This window comes from Schistocerca gregaria, unplaced genomic scaffold (assembly GCF_023897955.1).
Source record: "Schistocerca gregaria isolate iqSchGreg1 unplaced genomic scaffold, iqSchGreg1.2 ptg000077l, whole genome shotgun sequence".
In the NCBI taxonomy this organism is placed as follows: domain Eukaryota; kingdom Metazoa; phylum Arthropoda; class Insecta; order Orthoptera; family Acrididae; genus Schistocerca; species Schistocerca gregaria.
Genome location: NW_026061710.1, coordinates 26,656,462 through 26,676,993, shown reverse-complemented (window position 1 = coordinate 26,676,993; position 20,532 = coordinate 26,656,462).

Below are 20,532 nucleotides of genomic sequence, written 5' to 3'. Positions count from 1 at the left end.
TTGACTAGGGCTAAACGCAATGGTCTTCACGCACTCCGCAACGACGCACTCATCGTGGTTCTGCCAGTCGACAAGGGCAATGCATCCGTCATTGTAAATAAAGCTGACTACGATGCCAAAATTCAGTTAATGCTTGAAGAGGATATATAGCGTTAACTGCCACGGGACCCGACGTCAAGAATAATGAGGAAGACATCAGAGCTTCTAAAACAGTCAATGCTGGAAGAGGGCGTTATTAAGACTCTCCTCCCTCAGGCGCCGAGACCACCTACGCTTTCTGGACTACCAGAAATCCACAACCGGATTCTCCTCTTCGTCCCATTGTGAACAGCATTGGGTCACCCACTTATAGACTGGCAGAACACCTGACCAGCCTCCTTGCACCGCATGTGTTTCGTTGTGTGCATCACATCAAGAACACCGTCGACTTTCTCAACAGAATTAAACAACTGCGTCTTAGTCAAGGAGATTTGATGGTTAGTTTTGGTGTGGTCTCCCTGTTTACACGTGTTCCGGTCAAAGACTGTATAGATATCCTCTCCCAATTATCTGATAGCACAATTGTGGGACTGTTTAAGCACACAGTGACATAGTCGTACTTCCTACATGGCGGCCAGTATTTCGACCAGTTGGACGGCGTGGCTATGGGAAGCCCTCTGGCTCCATCCATAGCCAAACTTTTTATGGCAAAATTTGAAGACTTCGCCTTGGACACGGTTCCAGCTAAACCAAGTTGCTTTTAGCGTTACGTCGATGACACTTTCATCATGTAGCTCCATGGTCGTGAATTTTTGGAACACCTGAACAGCATTCACGGCCACATCAAGTGTAAGATGGAAGTCGAAACAGAGGGTACATTGCCCTTGCTTCACGTCCTCATTCGACGGAAAACCAAGGCGCCCCTCAGCCACAGTGTCTACAAAAAACGGACACACACACACACACACACACACACACACACACACACACACACACACACACACACACACAGATCAGTATCTGCACGCTTTCAGCCACAACCATCCGGCACAAAAACGTGGCGTTCTGAATACCCTCGTCCATCGTGCTAAAGTCGTCCCAGGCGCAGCAAATCTGCCACTAGAACTGAGCCACATCCGAAACGTCTTCCGGAAAACGGGTACAGCCACGGACAGGTGTCCAGGCTATATCTGGCGTGACACGCAAGAAACACACCAACAGAGAAGAGAACACCACCGAAGAAGAAAGCAAGAAACTTGTGTTTTAGCCTTTCTGTGGTACAGTGTCGGGAAATATTAGCCGACTCCTGAAGAGATATAACATTTCATCGGTGTTCAGGCCCCCAGCAAAAATTCGTCAGCTCATAAGGCCTGTGAAGGACTACCTAGGGCTAAGAACGCCTGGAGTGTACAAGATACCATGTCAGTGTGGCTGTTACTACGTCGGCCAAACAGTACGCATGGTAGAGCAACGTCGGAAAGGAACACGAGAGGTGCTTACACCTACGCTATCCAGAAAAATCAGCCGTGGAAGAACACGCCTTAGAAAATGGACACCGAATTCTATTCGACGAAACATCTGTCGTTATGAAAGCGGAGGGATTTTGCGATAGCGTCATAAAAGAAGCTATTGAAATAAAAACCGCTGAAAACACCATCAACAAGGGCGGATGTTTGCAACTCAGCACAGCCTGGGACCCGGCTATCGCGATGTTAAAACGGGCGCGATGAACGCGGTATGAAAACATGATCATATATGGCGTGGAAGAGAGCACCAGTGACGTCACAGCCAGCAGTGCGGCTGTATAACGACGCGGCCACGACGACACAGCAGTCAGTCTTACCACTTGAGAATGACCGGGGAGAGCTCGGTCGAAAGCCCGTGGGATTTTAACCACCCGACGCGGCTGGAAACCAGCAAATTTTTATTAACTATCAATCTTCTCATAAAATTCACCATTAAACTGGAAATAAGATGATAAAAGCACATGTTCAAATAAGGCCGTAATGTTCGTATCAAGATGTTGGCTGATAAGAGAAAGAGTCCTTTAAAGGTACCGGTGCATAATGACAGCAACGTCAGGCTAAATAATAATGATGTGCTAGTTAGTTTTGACGTGTTAAGTCTCTGAATAAAATCCATAGAATTACGAATGTGGTGACTCCATTTTCCTACCAATTGTTTTAATTAGGAAGTCAAGTGTTTGGCAGAAAAATACGTCGGTGAACCAATAGCGCTCGTTATAGGTCTCATAGACCTCTACACTCTCATACTTAGACATTTTGTGAACTTTAGGAAGACCATAATATCTCGGTGGTACTTCTTTTGACTTCCTTTGGTAGTGATGAAGCGTTCAGCAAGGCAGCAGTCCATACTGTCACCTTGATAGTAGGATCTTTGTTAATCTTCCGGTATGCACCAGAACTAAGTAGACCACATAGCTCTTCCTTGTAGACTTTCTGAGGCAAAAGGACCGGAGCATTACCCGCACGCGCTGCAGTCGGAAAACTATAAGCGCGATGCCATAGATAGTACAAGGGTACTAATATCGATACGCGCTGCTGCTGCGACTCACGGAGAGAGAGGATAACAGCATAACCACGAGAGACTAATCACAGAATATCAACCAAAACCAAGATTTAATGGGAAGCATAACACGAGCCAGCCACGGCTCAACCTCCCGCCCTCAAACAAACACGATGCTGGAAGGGGGGGGGGGGGGGGCTACTTAACCATCAGACTAACTACCTGGATTTAACCTGGCTAAGGTGAACCCAGTACTGGTTACCGGAATGGTTATCCTTAACCAGCAGATTCACCGGGCCTAAAATGAACAAATTGGTGCTAGGCCCCAGAAAATGAGGAGTAAATTTACTCATATTTCCGACACGCAGCTGCCTACTGGGGAAACTACGGACATAGACCTGATCTCCTGGCCTCCCTCTAAAGGTTCGCCGATTACGATTGTAACGCTCACCTTGATTATTATGGACCCTGAGTATATTACGTCTGGCACGGTTCCAGTTTTCATTGATGACTTGAGGAACTAGATCTTGAATTCCCCACAAGTTCTAAAAAGGGGAATTAACAGGATAGGAAAGGATCAAAGAGGCGGGAGTAGCTCCCAAGGCTTCATGATTGGTGGTATTAAAAGCAAAACTAAGCCAAGGAAGACTAGAGTCCCACTTACTAGGCGTTTTCTGAAATCAAAGCGGATTTACGATTTCGGTTAACCCTCTCCGTAAAGCATGCCTGCGGATAATACGACGCAGTCGTGATATGCTTGACACCGTTCTGAAAATAGGACGCCTTGAAAGGAGCCGAAAGGAAGGCCGGCGCATTATCGCTAACAATTTTCTTAGGGGGGCCAAAAACAATGAAAACTTTAGTTAAATGAGAAATAGTGGTGGTAGCAGTGACGTTACGGCTCGGAAGGAGCCAAGTGAATCCGGAGAACGCATCAATAGTAACTAACACGTATCGATGACCTTTCTTAGTACGAAGAAAGGGTCCTAGATAATCGATACAGAGCTTGTGCGTAGGACAGGACTCGCGCTCAGAGCTCAGCAAACCCTGTTGAAGAGCATTCTTGGGTTTGACTACATTATACAGCCGATATTGCTATACCATCTCTCTGACATTTCGCTCCATGGAGGGCCAAGAGGCTTTGACTTTTTTCAGAGTCTTAGGAACTTATAAGTGGCTACCCACCAACGAATCATGAAAGTACCGAAAAACCGGGCGCACCAGAGCTACTGGCAAACTTCTTTAACTGCTTCGCATGCCCGACCCTTTTACGCAGAATGCAACTGTTAATAATATACTCATGCGACAGTTCCCCAGCCAAATAGGGTCCTGATCCCGACGCTGAGCGACATCAAACTAAAGAGGAATTTCTCCCAATCCTGCCTCCATCTGTCTCCCGGGTTCCCTCACTAGGTGTAGATTCGGCGAACTACCGGCTGAGGACATCCGCAAGGATATTTTCAGTGTCTCTCACGTGTTTAACTTCAAATTAAATGCGTACCTCTCATCTGGCACTACGGCCAGTTTTACGGCTAAAATACCAGCATTAGATGTGTCATTTTGGACAATAAACCTTTTATTAAAGTATGGTACTCCTAGAAATGGACGATTGGCTACAGCTGCCTTAATATACTCAAACGCGGGCTCCTGGACAGGTCCTTATTCAAAACGCACTCTCTTCCGGCACTGTTCGTTTGAGGTCGCGGCCAACTAAGCCAAATTAGGGACAAAACGCCTAAAATAGTTCAACATGCCTATGAACCTAGCAATTCCGCGTTTATCAGTAGGCGGAGGCAACGCCCGTATGGTCTTAGTTCGCTCTTGTTCGATGCGAATACTCTGACCTGACACTAGGTGACCTAAGAAGAACACCTGCTGCCTTTCTAATGTCATCTTACTGGGTTTAACAGTCAGCCCGGCTCCCTGAAACCTCGAAAGAACTTTCTGGATATGATCCAAATGGACTGAAACGAACAGCTATAGATGACTAAATCGTCCAAATAATTATAGGCAAACACTAATTTCAAGTCCCTAAGGATATTATCCAGCAAACGAGTTGCCAAACCAAAAGGAACTCTGTCAAACAGATTCCAATCAGTACAAAATGCGGTAACATGTTTACATTCTTCAGCTAATGGAATCTGACAACAGGCTTGGTTCAAACCAAGAACAGTAAACCAATTAGTACCGGCAAACCAGGTAAAAGTTATGCAGATCAGAGGCAGAGGCACATTCGAAGACAACCTTAGTGTTCAAGCACCCGGTAGTTAACCACAGGTCTGAAATAGTGCTCCTGATCCTTGGGAACATGGCATATGGGGGAAGCATAAGTAGATGTAGAAGGCGTAATAACTCCTTGTTGGAGCATTTGTGATATTCTCGCCTTCAGTATCTTCACCTTAGGAGGTGAGAGGCGACGTGGGGGCTGCCTGACAGGACTATCGTCGGATAGAAGGATATGGTAATTAAGAACATTAGTGACACTCAAGTTATCACTAAGAAGCTCAGGAAAACTCTGTAACAAATCCCGTAATTGAGAAGCGTGATGCGGCGAGAGATGGGTAAGATCAAACTCATTAGCCACATCCTGAACGGCCAATGCATCTGCATTTCGATGCACAATACGTTTAGCGCACTTATAAAACGAAACATAAGGTGGCTTGCGGAGTATGGATGTAGATGTAGAAACTTCTCCACAGGAGCTAACTTAAAGAAAAAGGTGTGCCCAGAATAATCCAAGAATAACCCAGTATTTACTGAAATCACATCCCAAAATTAGATCGACCGGCAGCTCCTTGACCGAGGCTAATGACAAGGGCCAGGAAAAATCCCCCATCGATATACTCCCTCGGACCCAATCATGCAGAGGCAACACCTGGTCATTGGCCACCCGACATCTCTGCACCGGAGAAAGCAACGACCGAAGTTTCGTAAAATGACCAACTTCCAAAAACCACTCGAAGCACAATAATGAAAATGAGCTACCAGAATCGGAAAGAGCACAGATCGGTTCGCCACCTACTCGAGAACCAACGTAAGGCGATGGCGGTGAAGAGGGAGCGACAACACGGGTACGCCAGCGTCTAAAGGCTCGATCACGAGATAGCTGCCCAGTCCGGCGTCATTTATTGGCTCTGAGAGCGTGAGGCTGAATCCAAGAGCGCTCCAAGTGAGCCGTGCTGCCGCACCTGAAACAACCCCGGGGTTCCAGTTTTACGGCTTCAGCGGATGCAGACACTTCGGAATTTCCCTTGCCAGCGCCGGTGGCCTGCCCCTTAACTTCGTGACATACATCGTATCCAAGCGGCAACGCCCATATCGCTACAACCGCGGCACGGAGTTCTTCCCAAGCTGAAGGCTGATTACGGAAAACATAGTGCTACTTATCCGCAACGCACATTCCCCTAAGAACAATAGACACCGGCTGTTGTTCAGGCAAATCGATTAACAAAGCCAAGGACGCCGTCTGAACTCTGTCCACATACTGAGGTAACTGCTCTTTATCCCGCTGCATCTCCCAAATGTAACGACATTCAAGCTGTTTTCGAACTCCGGTGGTCAATCTCTGCCTAATGACGAGCTCCCTCAATTGCTGTAAGGAGAACACTTCAGTCATGGCTCGGAAGAGGAGGTTCTGCAACTCACTTCTAGCTAACAGGTTCGGCAGTGACAAAATTACTTGGTGTGGAACCACGAAAGGGAGAAGCATAAAGTTCAAGACGAACCGACAACCGTAATAATTTTTTGACCTGTTCAAGCCACTCCACGACTAATTCAGTAATATCACTAGAGGATTAGGCAACTTGGCAAACATTGCGTCTAACTTCACCGAGGACGTAACAGTACCATCCCGGGCAGGCTCTCGCCCTCTCCCGAACACAGCAAGTTCCGCTCCTCAATCCTCTTCTCACCAAATCTAAACACGTAACATTAAACTGCAATGCACTAACCAAAGAGCCCAATTCGGCGGCTAATTTTTTATGGTGATCTTCCAAAGCTAACATGCCCAAATCCGCTTTCCGATTTGTTAAATACATTAACTGGGCCTACACCCTATCCAATAGACTGGCACTAGGTTGAGTGCCTTCCAAAACGCAAATAGTGTCCTCAAGGCCCCTAACAGCCTTCAACAAAAATTCAGTGGCCGCTCCTGTCTCACCCAACACCGCCGGCGTGACGTCAACCGGCTGAAAAACGGCAGCACCTAAACGGGCCACTAAATCCGGATCACTGCTCTCAGTAGCTTGGCGCCTTATTTCCAACTCGTAAACAAGATGTTCCTGAGCAGGCCGATCCCCGGACTCTGACTGACCGCCATTACAATACACCTGAAACAATCAACACCCAAAACAATGTGGTGTCACAGAACAGAAATATAATTGAAACTAACAGTAACTGAAATGGCAAGAACACAAACGTAACCACGCTCTGCTACCAGTGAAATCCCTGGGCTAGCAGGACGGAGCGGATGCGGTTATATTTGTGGAAAGAGGTCAAAATATGTTACTGTCAGTTGCACACCATCATACAAAATTTATTTCTTAAAACACACAATCAGACAAGCAAGAATCAAAACTCTCAAGGTTTTAACGAAAGACCTCCTTTGATTTAATTTAGATCGGCTGAAGGCCACATCGAAAATCCAAGGCACAAGGCCTAAGCAAGGTACAGGAGTTCTTCTGGCGGTTTCACTTCTTCAGAATTTTTTATCTTCAATATAAATAGGCTGAAAGCCTTAGCTTTAATGTTATCCCATATAACGCGGCTGAAGGCCTCACGTTAATCAAGAATAGTCTCGCGGCTTAAGGCCGAGACAAAGATTTTCAAAGTTTAATTTAAATTGGCTGAAAACTCGGTTGAAGGCCGCATTTCAACAAAACAATTTTACGGATTTTGCCTGGGAAGAAGAGCTTTCAATTTGAAAAGGCTGAAGGCCTGATCTCAAAATACTTCGTGTAAAACTCTGCTGCAGGCCTCATATTAAAAAATAACAATCTTATGACTTAAGGGCAAGACAAGGATTTTGAATTTTTAATTTAATAGTGATTAAAACACACATCATGGAGAAAACAATTTTACGACATAAGGCCTAAAGGAAGAGATTCTGAATTTCAACTAAAATAGGATAAAGTCTTTATCCTAAAATGCTTCACATAACTCTCGGCTGAAGGCCACATACGAAACCCAAATAATCTCACGTCTTAAAATTAAAAATTGGAAATTTCTTTGTCTGGGCTTTAACTGAAAAACTCGGCTGAAGGCCACATAAAAACTACAAAATATTTCTTCCGGCTTAAAACCTAGACAAAATTTTCAACTCTTGATTTGAAAAGGCTGAAAACTCGGCTGAAGGCCACATACCTACTTGAAACCAATTTAGGGCTTAATGTCTAGGCACAAGGAATTTGCAATTTTAATTTTGAAAGGCTGAAACTCGGCTGAAGGCCACATACCAGTCAAGAAACTTTTTTACGCCTTAAGGCCTAAGAAGAAAAGCCTTGAAATTTCAATAAGCAAAAACTCCGCTGAAGGCCACACACAGTACTTAAGACTAAAAAGGAAATCACTCTGTAAAACACAAGGAGCGGCGCTCAGAAGGTTCCAACCTGGGGAAGTAACTAACGCACTTTTAGGTGAAACAGGCAGCCAGACCGACAACTTCTTAATCAAAAGGCAACCCAACAAAAAGCCAGCCGAGGAACCAACCAACAACATCAGTTCTACTGCACCTGAACAGCAAAACGACAACAAGATGTCAATCGCACAACGTTCCGGATACTGGTGGCCAATCAAGCCAAATGAGAATAAACGCCCAAAACTACCAACACCTCAGCTGTCACACTACACGCTGTGCTGTACAATACCAACACGATGTGGAAAATACACTGCCAGAAACTACGTCAACAACCACTTTAGGTCACTGGAACGTCAACGGCCACAACACAGGAGATACCTCTGGTACACTTAATTTAAGTCATTCCTTCATTAATGAAGTTTAACACCACACAGGAAGACGGCTGCAATTCTAATCGACTTGAACGCACACACGTTGTTGCTCGCGTGGATCTCTCAGAAAGTGACAACCAGGATCAAACCAAGAGATGTGATAGCAGTTGAGGCTTGATAGTAGGTTAAGTGAGCACTCAACTTTAGTGTCCAGTTTCGGTGGCTGACGAACTTCGTAACCCTCGCAAGAAGTGCCTCACAACTCCAACCGCACGTGCACGCCGCCAGCGGCTCCGGTCTGACCACGCGCCACAGAGACTTCCTCGTTGCTCTGACCCAACGGACCGACTGTCACACACAGCACACCCGGAAAACATATCCGCCACACCAGACATAGTACAGCAGTACTAGTATCGATACACACTGCTACTGCGGCTCACGGAGAGAAGACAGCAACGTTATTGCGGTAACCACTGGGCTACAACAAATGATTAAAAAACAAGGCACTCATCCAGCCAGCCACGGCTCACATACGTTGCAAAGAGCAATGGTGCTGACAATTCTTTTCGGTATTCAATACTGCCTTCTCACGTTGCCATCCTGATAAGTCAATGTTGACTTTTATAGAAGAGATATTCATTTTCCAAAAACATCGCAGTTCTTCCACATAAAACATGTTCCTTAATTCTACAACACTTATTCAAAAAATGGCTCTGGGCCCTATGAGACTTAACATCTATGGTCATCAGTCCTCTAGAACTTAGAACTACTTCAACCTAACTAACCTAAGGACAGCATACAACACCCAGCCATCACGAGGCAGAGAAAGTCCCTGACCCCGCCGGGAATCGAACCCGGGAACCCGGGCGTGGGAAGCGAGAACGTACAACAGTTATTGTTTCTATACAGGCTACACTTTAGTTTCTTTTTTTGGCGTGCTTTTGCCTAGAGCGGAATGCTGTCTGTGTATTTCATTGGTCAAATTTTTCAGTGTAACGAAAATATGATTCTCTATAAATTGTTCGAAGCAAAGAGTAGGATATGACCAAATGAGGAAGCAAATAGACCAGCGTAAGGCCTAGTTTTGCGAAAAACGATTTAACTTCTTTAAATAAATCAGGGTAACTGAGAAAAACTTAAATCTTTCGTTGCTGTCATACTAAAGTCATACGCAGTGTTTAGAATTGTCACGTCGATGTCTCATATCTGCCTAGTGTTAGCGAGATGCTTTAGGAGCTTTAAGTAGAATGCTATGGACCACAGGGTGTACTCAAAAAATGTCTGAAGTAACTAATTGTGTTTTCTTATACATCATAGGTATTGTTTTGCAACACTACTATAAATCTCAGAAATTCTGCTGGTTTGTACATAATGCGGATGTAGAGGAAGATAGATGCTCCAGAAAATGGCGCAAAATGTGCAAAATATTGATTTGTGTTATGTCAAAGTCATGTGTAAATATTATGTCGATATTTTGTGACCATACTTTGTCCATAATTAGCGTCCTGATACAATCGCTCTAAAACAAAAAAATTAAGTCTGAAATCCTAGGTTCACTTGAAAATATGTATCTATTAGGCTGGTGCAGAAGTTCACAGCTTTTTTTTTTTTTTTTGTCAGCTGGTATTCAGGTTGCTATGGGTTTATTTAACGATTGTCAGTTGTTATTGTTAGTTCACTGTTGCTATTTGAGTTTACATGTTGAAATTTTGTGTCTGAAGATAGTGAGTGGAGCTGTCGACGCTACAAAATGGAGTACAAACAGGATAAATCGGAACATTTCCGACATTTTACACGGTCTGAGTTCATTCGAGGAGCTACAGCAGCGGAGGCACCCAGAAACATTTGCACCGTGTGTGGGGATAATACTATTGGACAGAGAACTCTAAGGAAGTGGTTTTCTATTGATAAGGAGGATCGTTTTGACGTTAATGATTTCGCTGTTTGATGGAAGTCGTTCACACTCATGAACCCACAATGATCCACGCGAGTGTACTCGAGAGCTGGTAAATGTGGTAAACTGCAATTATTTCACCACCGTACGAATTTAAGTGCAATGGGAAAGGCTCAAACATCAAGAGTACGGGTGCCGCATGCCCTAAACCAAAATCACAAAATCAGCAGGTTACCACATGTGCATCATTGCTTGGCTCGTGAACAACACCGGCGATGACTACTCCGTACCGCTATTGGGGTGCAAAATAACTGATGATGGTCGAAGTACAGAGGATATAGAATATACACTGGCAATGGCAAGGAAAGCGTTTCTGAAGAAGAAAAATTTGTTAACATCGAGTATAGATTTCAGTGTGAGGAAGTCGTTTCTGAAAGTATTTGTATGGAGTGTAGTCATGTATGGTTCAAATGGTTCAAATGGCTCTGAGCACTATGGGACTTAACATCTATGGTCATCAGTCCCCTAGAACTTAGAACTACTTAAACCGAACTAGCCTAAGGACAGCACACAACACGCAGTCATCACGAGGCAGAGAAAATCCCTGACCCCGCCGGGAATCGTACCCGGGAACCCGGGCGTGGGAAGCGAGAACGCTACCGCACGACAGCCGTGTATGGAAGTGAAACATTACGATAAATAGTTTGAACAAGAAGAGAATAGAAGCTTTCGAAATGTGGTGCTACAGAAGTATGCTAAAGATTAGATGGGTAGATCACATAACTAATGATGAAGTATTGAATAGAATTCGGGAGAAGAGGAATTTGTGGCACAACTTGACAAGAAGAAGGGAGCGGTTGGTAGGACATGTTCTGAGGCATCAAGGGATCACAAATTTAGCACTGGAGGACAGCGTGGAGGGTAAAAATCGTAGACGGAGAGCAAGAGATTAGACGGAGACCAAGAGATGAATACACTACGCAGATTCAAAAGGATGAAGGTTGCAGTAGGTACTGGGAGATGAAGAAGCTTGCACAGGATAGAGTAGCATGGAGAGTTGCATCAAGCCAGTCTCAGAACTGAAGACAGCAAACAACAACAATGCTAACACAGGGAAACGAAAGGAATGGTTGAGCCCAGCAAAGCAGCAACTCCCCGAACAACGACCTGTAATCATCTACAAAAGATGATGTTATGCATCTGGTGCGCTACGAATTGCTTCCCCGAAGTGTAACCATCACTACTGACGTTTATTCTCAGCAACCGAGACGTTTTGCAGACGCAATCCAAGAACGACAAGGAGGAAGACCGCGTGAAGTGATGCTACTCCACGATAATGACCACCCGCATTTTGCTAGGCTGAGGGAAGACACTATACGGGAGTTGTGTTGGGGAGTCCTTCCGCAACCACGTTATTCAGCTGATCTGGTGTCCTCAAACACAGATACAACCTTGAAGGAACTTCCCTTTCCAATGAAGATGCTCTATGAACATGGCTCGACGAGTTCTTCGCCTCAAAACCACGTGATTTCCACAGTCGCGGAATATAAAACGTACTCCAGCGTTGACAGATTGTTTTAAATAGAGAAGGAGAATGTATTATTGATAAACGTCTGTGTTACGTTAGAACTTATGCACCAGACAAATACCTTTTCTGCATGAGACACGGCAGTCCGCAGAGCTTACCGGTGTGACGGGATGCCGCAGCGTGAGGGGAACGTGCATCCAGCCATGAGGTTGCCCCGCTGAACTGCAGGCGTTCATGAACAGTACAAGGCGTAGGGTAGTATCTGACAACTTCTCGGGCTTCAAACTACCCATTTCAGCGATAGTATTGCTCGTAACGGGAATATTTTTCAATCTCTGAGTTTTGACGTTATAACAACAGCAGCTGCCGAAGAGCACTGAAACACATAAATCAAAAGAAGGCAGCTGTAGTAGACGAAATTCCTTCAGAATTCTTGAAACTTTGGGTGAACTTACCTTCGTAGCACCATTCCACTTAGTAAGCGAGATATATGTATCGAGTAACACATACTCTGACATCAATAAAAAATATAAAACAGCAATTCGGAAGATGCTGACATCTGTGAAGAATATTACGGCTACGAAGAAGTCTCGGACGAAATATCAGCACAGGTCAGTTACTGGATGCAGCAGTATTCCGAGCACTTTATACACCGTGGTCGTTTCTTTACGTTTGATTAGCCAGATAGGATTCTACAAGCAGTCAGCTGAATTACTTCTTAGCAGCTTCCCTTACGGTTGGACAATGCCTTTGCCACACACATAAAAAAGACGTATTTCACAAAAAGATTGTCAATGTAAAACGATTCCTTTCCTGGTTAATGGTTGGTTTACGATATCTCTCAGCATTCGCAACCACTGTATCCTGATGATTAGTAAATCTTCTTGGCCTCAGTATCATCCACGGGCAATTATCGTCCTAACTTACAGGCAAAGCAAGTGGAGGTCCTTCTGTACATACAAAAGCTTGGTGAATGTTGGGCGGTCACATCATTGTCCGGCGAGTTGCCATACCTACCTGTCACTCTGGGAATGATGGGATTCCCTCAAACATATATACATGAGATAGTCCTTCAGATGTACGCGTGAGACTCCTAGCAGTTGACGTCTAAATGTGGTTTTTTATGTATTTATTTGCAATGGATTTCGGTGTCTCTCCATTTTCTGGCATGTCTACGGTACCACGTGATCAGGCGTGTACCGGGTAATCATCAATATACACATGTCTCATAGAGGGTATAACACCAAAAATGCAGACAAAGTACCGTCTGCAACATCCAAAATTTTCGCCGTTTAATTTTCGTTGATATCTTGCACTATACTCTTGATTCTGATGCTATATGCTGTACTACAGAAACTAAATACATCAATACTTCGATTACGTATTAAATAAAAATTTGACTGTATATAATTGATTGTAATTATAATAGAAGTATTATAAATTGCCGGGTAATAGCCAAGGGAACTTTATTGAGATGTATCAATAGCAAAGACGAAATGATAATAGCTGTACCGATGTTTATCTTTGCGCATGGAGAGCCTCTGTCGCGTGGCGTGCAGATGGGAGGCAGAGCAGTTTGTGTCATGAAAGAGTGCGGAAGTGCTTGTTGAACGCTCCGGCCGACCCGGTGTGTACCTATACTCGTGCCAGTGTAGACATCCCTCACTCGTTAACCTGCGATTACTGAGAGCACGGTAGGAGTGGACCGGCGGGGGAAGCTGCAGTTTCAACTGTTGCCTGTCCCGTAAGTATCCGTGGCTCTGGAGACGACTCGGGGTTCCTCTCATCAAGCAGCAGCAGCAACAGCAGCTCCGCATTGTCGTCGGCTACATACTTGTCATCCGCACAGCTACAATATCGAAGGATTGTTAATTGACAAACATTGTAGTGTAGAGAGGCTTCAACCAGCAACATTTCATTCACAGAGTGTGAATAACTTGAATAATAACTTGCAAAAGTTAAAATTTCTAGGACATCTGTGTTGCATTGTCCTCATACATTATTACCATGCAGGGTCCCTTTCCTTTCCATGCAATCGTCGAGTGTCATAGGAATATCAAAACTGATTAAATATTTACTGCTAGTTTCGTATACTTCATACTGACCAGTTTCAGTCTAAATTTTCTGCCTTAGTAACTACATTGTTGTATTGCTTAACAGAAGCTACTTACAGCAAAGTAAGTTTCGCTGGCAAAACAAATAACTACAGATACAATATAAATCTCCCACATGAACCATGGACCTTGCCGTTGGTAGGGAGGCTTGCGTGCCTCAGCGATACAGATAGCCGTTCCGTTTGTGTAACCACAATGGAGGGGTATCAGTAGAGAGACCAGGCAAATGTGTGGTCCCTGAAGAGATGCAGCAGCCTCTTCAGTAGTTGCAGGGGCAACAGTCTGGATGATTGACTGATCTAACCCTGTAACACTAATCAAAACGGCGTTGCTGTGCTGGTACTGCGAACGGTTGAAAGCAAGGGGAAACTACAGCCGTAATTTTTCCCGAGGGCATACACCTTTACTGTATGCTTAATTCTAAAATTCTTGGGTAAAATATTCCGGTGGAAAATAGTCCCCCGTTTGGATCTCCGGGCGGGGCTACTCAAGGGGATATCGTTATCAGGAGAAAGAAAACTGGCATTCTACGAATCGGAGCGTGGAATGTCAGACCCATTAATCGCGCAGGTAGGTTAGAAAATTGAAGAAGGGAAATTGATAGGTTACAAATAGATATAGTGGGAATTAGAGAAGTTCAGTGGCAGGAGGAACAAGACTTCTGGTCCGGTGAATACAGGGTTATAAATACAAAATCAAATAGGGGTAATGCAGGAGTAGGTTTAATAATGAATAAAAAATAGGAGTTCGGGTAAGCTACTACAAACAGCATAGTGAACGCATTATTGTGGCCAAGATAGACACGAAGCCCACGCCTACTACAGTAGTACAAGTTTATATGCCAACTAGCTCTGCAGATGACGAAGAAATTGAATAATTTCTTTTATTTCATCATAAATTTCTTCAGATGGTGAAGGGAGACGAAAATTTAATAGTCATGGGTGACTGGAATTCGGTAGGAAGAAAAGGGGGAGAAGAAACATAGTAGCTGAATATGGATAGGCCTTCAGTTGCTTCAATTTCTTCATCTGCAGAGCTAATTGGCATATAAACTTATACTACTGTAGTAGACGTGGGCTTCGTGTCTATCTTGGCCACAAAATGCGTTCACTATGTTGTTTGTAGTAGCGCGTAATGGGGCCCCTTAGGGATATGGCGGCTAAGAAGGGGAAGAAATCCAGTGTGCACTCCATGTGCATTTCCGGAGGAGTCATTCCTGATGTGGAAATGGTACTTCCGGATGCCATGAAGAACACAGGGAGCAGACAGCAACAGGTGGTGGCACATGTCGCCACTAATGACGCGTGTCGCTTTGGATCTTATGAAATTCTCTCTGGATTCCAGCGGCTATCTGATTTGGTGAAGGTTGCCGGTCTTGCTTACGAGATGAAGGCAGAGCTCTCTATCTGCAGCATCGTTGACAGAACCGACTGCGGACCTTTGATGCAGAGCCGGGTGGAGGGTCTGAGGGTCAGAGGCTCAGACGGTTTTGCGACCGTGTTGGCTGCAGATTCCTTGACTTGCGTCAGAGGATGGTGGGGTTTCGGGTTCCGCTGAATAGGTCAGGAGTTCACTACACTAAGCTGGCGGCTACACGGGTAGCGGAGGCTGTGTGGCATGGACTGGGCAGTTTTTTAGGTTAGAAGGCCTCGGGAAAGTACGGGGAGGGCTGCAATATCAAAGGTTTCATAGCACATACAGGACGTGCTTGGATCAAGGAACAGTCGGAATTGCAGTTGTAAATTGTTGTAGTTGTGCTGGGAAAGTCCCTGAGCTTCAAGCGCTAATAGAAAGCACAGAAGCTGAAATCGTTATAAGTACAGACAGCTGGCTAAAACCTGAAATAAGTTCTGCAGAAACCTTTACAAAGTCTCAGACGGTGTTCAGGAAAGATAGATTAGGCAGAATTGGTGGTGGAGTGTTTGTGTCTGTCAGTAGTGGTTTATCTTGTAGTGAAGCCGAAGTAGGTACTCAGTGCGAATTCGTATGTGTGGTGGTTATACTTAACAACTGAATTGGCTCCTCCTACAGACCCCCAGACTCCGATGATATAGCTGCTGAACAGTTCAGAGAAAATTTGAGTCTCGTAACAAATAAATACCCTCACTCTAACGGTTATAGTTGGTGGGGACTTCAACCTTCCCTCGTTATGTTGGCAAAAATACTTGTTCAAAACCGGTGGTTGGCGAAAACATATTCCGAGATTGTCCTAAATGCTTTCTCCGAAAATTGTTTCAAGCAGTTAGTCCACGAACCCACATGAATTGTAAATGGTTGCGAAAACACACTTGACCTCTTAGTCATGATGCTATTAGCTCTGGACTGTTTGTGGCTGATACAGGGATTAGTGATCACAAGGTCGTTGTAGCTAGGCTCAATGCCATATCTTCCAAATCCACCAGAAACAAACGCAAAATAAAATCGGATGAAGTGTCTCTAGAAGCCTTCCTAAGAGACAGTCTCCATTCCTTCCGAACTGACTACGGAAATGTAGACGAGATTTGGCTCAAATTCAAAGATATAGTAGCAACAGCAATTGAGCGGTTCATACATCATGAATTGGTAAGAGATGGAACGGATCCCCCATGGTACACAAAACAGGGCCGAACGCTATTGCAGAGGCAACTGAAAAAGCATGCGAAGTTCAGAAGAATGCGAAATCCCGAAGATTGGCTAAAATTTACAGACATGCGAAATTTGGCACGTACTTCGATGCGAGATGCTTTTAATAGGTTCCACAACAAAACATTGTCTCGAAATTTGGTAGAAAATCCGAAGAAATTCTGGTCGTATCTAAAGTACACAAGCGGCAAGACGCAGTCAATACTTTCGTCGCGCAGTGCCGATGGTACTGTTACCGACGACTGTGAAGGTAAAGCGAACTTACTGAACCCAGTTTTCCGAAATTACTTTACCAGGGAAGACGAACAGAACATTCCAGAATTTGAAACACTAACAGCTGCTAGCATGAGTTTCTTAGAAGTAGATACCTTCGGGGTTGCGAAGCAACTCTAATCGCTTGATATGGGCAAGTCTTCAGGTCTAGATTGTATACCGATTAGGTTCCTTTCAGATTACGTTGGTACAATAGCTCCCTACGTAGCAACCATATACAACCACTCGCTCACCGATAGATCTGTTCCTACAGATTGGAAAATTGCGCAGGTCGCACCAGTGTTCAAGAAGGGTAGTAGGAGTAATCCATTTAACTACAGACCTATATCATTGACGTCGGTTTGCAGTAGGGTTTTGGAGCATATACTGTATTCAAACATTATGAATCACCTCGAAGGGAATGATCTATTGATACGTAATCAGTATGGTTTCAGAAAACATCGTTCTTGTGCAACGCAACTAGCTATTTATTCGCACGAAGCAATGGCCGCTATCGACAGGGGCTCTCAAGTTGATTCAGTATTTCTAGATTTCCGGAAAGCTTTTGATACCGTTCCTCAAAAGCGCCTTCTAATCAAGCTGCGCGCCTATGGGGTATCGTCTCAGTTGTGTGACTGGATTCGTGATTTCCTGTCAGGAAGGTCGCAGTTCGTAGTAATAGACGGCAAATCATTGAGTAAAACTGAAGTGATATCAGGTGATCCCCAGGGAAGCGCCCTGGGACCTCTGCTGTTCCTGATCTATATAAATGACCTGGGTTCTCTTAGGTCGTTCGCAGATGATGCTGTAATTTACCGTCTAGTAAGGTCATCCGAAGACCAGTATCAGTTGCAAAGCAATTTAGAAAATATTGCTGTATGGTGCGGCAGGTGGCAGTTGGTAAATAACGAAAAGTCTGAGGTGATCCACATGAGTTCCAAAAGAAATCCGCTGGAGTTCGATTATTCGATAAATAGTACAATTCTCAAGGCTGTCAATTCAACTAAGTACCTGGGTGTTAAAATTACGAACAACTTCAGTTGGAAAGACCACATAGATAATATTGTCGGTAAGGCGAGCCAAAGGTTGCGTTTCATTGGCGGGACACTTAGAAGATGCAACAAGTCCACTGAAGAGACAGCTTACACTACACTCGTTCGTCCTCTGTTAGAATATTGCTTCGCGGTGTGGGATCCTTACCAGGTGGGATAGGCGGAGGACATTGAAAGGGTGAAAAAAATGGCAGCTCCTTTTGTATCATCGCGTAATAGGGGAGAGAGTGTGGCAGATATGATACGCGAGTTGGGATGGAAGTCATTAAACAAAGACATGTTCCGTCGCGGCGAGATCTATTTACGAAATTTCGGTCACAAACTTTCTCTTCCTAATGCGAAAATATTTTGTTGAGCCAAACCTACATAGGAAGGAATGATCATCAAAATAAATTAAGAGAAATTCGAGCTCGAACAGAAAGATTTAGGTGTTCGTTTTTCCCGCGCGCTGATCGGGAGTGGAATGGTAGAGAGATAGAATGAATGTGGTTCGATGAACCCTCTGCCAAGCACTTAAATGTGAATTGCAGAGTAGTCATGTAGATGTAGATGGGGGGTAAGATATGAAAGAGGAAGCAGCCTGGTAGAATTTCGCACAGAGCACAACTTAATCAAAGCCAACACTTGGTTCAAGAATCGTAAGAGAAGGTTGTATACATGGAAGAATCCTGGTGATACTAGCAGGTATCCGATAGAGATTTAGGAACCAGGTTTTAAGTTGTATCTTACCGTTGTATAGTCTAAGAGATTTCCAGGGGCAGATGTGGACTCTTACCACAATCTATTGGTTATGAACAGTAGATTAAAACTGAAGAAACTGCAAAAAGGTGGAAATTTAAGTACATGGGACCTGGATAAACTGACTGAACCAGAGGTTGTACAGAATTTCAGGGGAGCATAAGGGAACAATTGAAAGAATGGGGGAAAGGAATACAGTAGATGAAGAGTGGGTAGCTTTGAGGGATGAAATAGTGAATGCAGCAGAGGACAATTAGGTAAAAAGACAAGTGCTAGCAGAAATCCTTGGGTAACAGAAGAAATATTGAATTTAATTGATGAACGGAGAAAATATAAAAATGCAGAAAATGAAGCAGGCAAAAAGGAATACAGACGTCTCAAAATGAGAACCACAGGAAGTGCTAAATGGCTAAGCAGGGTTGGCTACAGGACAAATGTAAGGATGAGGAGGCTTATCTCACTTGGGGGAAGATAGATACTGCCTACAGGAAAATTAAAGAGACCGTTTGAGAAAAGAGAACCAACTGCATGAATATCAAGAGCTCCGATGGAAACCCAGTTCTAAGCAAAGAAGGGAAAGCAGAAAGGTGGAAGGAGTATATAGAGGGTCTATGCAAGGGCGATGTACTTGAGGACAATTTTATGGAAATGGAAGAGTATGTAGATGACGATGAAATGGGAGATACGATACTGCGTAAAGAGTTTGAGAGAGCACTGAAAGACCTGAGTCGAAACAGGGCCCCGGGAGTATATAACATTCCATTAGAACTACTGACAGCCTTGGGAAAGCCAGTCGTGACAAAACTCTACCATCTGCAGACGAAATACCCACAGACTTCAAGAAGAATATAATAATTTCAATCCCAAAGAAAGCAGGAATTGACAGATGCGAAAATTACCGATCTGTCAGTTTAATAAGTCACGGCTGCCAAATACTAACGCGAAATCTTTACAGAAGATTGGAAAAACTAGTAGAAGCCGACGTCAGGGCAGATCAGTTTCGATTCCGTAAAAATATTGGAATACGTGAGGCAATACTAACCCTACGACTTATCTTAGAAAATAGATTAAGTCTACAAGTGCTAGAAACGTATGTTTGCCTTTCCTTAGAGTATTTCAGTCAACACTGTCAAAAGCTTTCTCTCTTTCAATTTCTGAAGGTGGCAGAGGTAATATACAGGGAGCGAAAGGCTATTTACAATTTGTACAGAAACCAGATGGCAGTTATAAGAGTCGAGGGGCATGAAAGGGAATCAGTGGTTGGGAAGGGAGTGAGACAGGTTTGTAGCTTCGCCCCGATGTTATTCAATCTGTGTATTGAGGAAGCAGTGAAGGAAACAAAAGAAAAATTCGGAGTAGGTATTAAAGTCTATTGTAATACTATCAAAGTTTTTATTTCATCTCAATGTCATCGGCAAACCTCACAGACAGCAAAGGACTACGAACAGCATTTTCGGAATGGATAGTGTCTTGAATGAAGGATAAAAGATGATATCAACAAAAGCCAAACGAGGATAATAGAATGTTGTCGAATTAAGTCGGGTGATGCTGAAGGTATTAGATTAGGAAATGTGACACTTAAAGTTGTAAAGGAGTTTTGCTATTTGGGGAGAAAAATAACTGATGTTGGTCGAAGTAGAGAGGATATAAAATGTAGACTGGCAACGGCAAGGAAAGCTTATCTGAAGAAGAGAAATCTGTTAACATTGAGTATAGATGTAGGTGTCAGGAAGTCGTTTCTGAAAGTATTTGTATGGAGTGTAGCCATGTATGGAAGTGTAACATGGGCGATAAATAGTTTAGACAAGAAGAGAATAGAAGCTTTCGAAATGTGGTGCTACAGAAGAATGCTGAAGATTAGATGGGTAGATGACATAACTA